The following is a 693-nucleotide window of genomic DNA, read 5'->3' as shown; positions in this document are numbered from 1 at the left end:
ACCGCTGAGTAGGTTATCCAGCGGTATTCGTTGTTCAATGTGCAAATTGTTTGGTATATACTTGGAAAATGACAGACAGTGAAGTGGAAATGCTGTGTGTGTTTTGCGACCGCGCGTATGTGCAGCTTCGGCACCGGAACTTTCTGCCAGAGCTGCTGTTCAGCCTGCGCGCGAGGCTGCAGGGTACTCTCCTATTTAGAATGAGTGTAACTAAATCGGTGGATAGTTTACATGCGAGCACATCTACTTATATTATAGTCCAGATTTTTTTCTTTAACCTGCTTTTGGATTTTTTTTTAAATCCGTGCAGTACAAGCTAGGACATTTTTCGGCCGAAAATTGCAGTTCACAAAACCACTCGTCAGCTTTAAAAAAAAAAAAAAGAGTTAGTTGCCGTCTAATTTCTCCACAGTCGATTACTGTTGATTTATTCTACATCTCCTGTAATTTTCATGAGAAAAAAACAATTAGCAGATACTGTTTTTAATTCGCAAGCCTCCGTGTCGAAGAATTGAATGCTGGGACGGGAGGTCACGTGACCAAATCTAGCAAGCTGATTGGCTGCAAGTGATGTGTACAGGCATACAGGAGCAGATTTCTGTATTAATAGGTGTGTTTGAGATCCCCAGGCGCTGCGCAGATCACCTAGATTGCGGTGCATGTTGGTTAGTTTCTTGCACTGACGTAAAATGT

Source organism: Oryzias melastigma, unplaced genomic scaffold (genome assembly GCF_002922805.2).
Source record: "Oryzias melastigma strain HK-1 unplaced genomic scaffold, ASM292280v2 sc00331, whole genome shotgun sequence".
In the NCBI taxonomy this organism is placed as follows: Eukaryota; Metazoa; Chordata; class Actinopteri; order Beloniformes; family Adrianichthyidae; genus Oryzias; species Oryzias melastigma.
The sequence above is the reverse complement of the archived record's forward strand: the minus strand, read 5'-3'. Positions refer to the sequence as shown.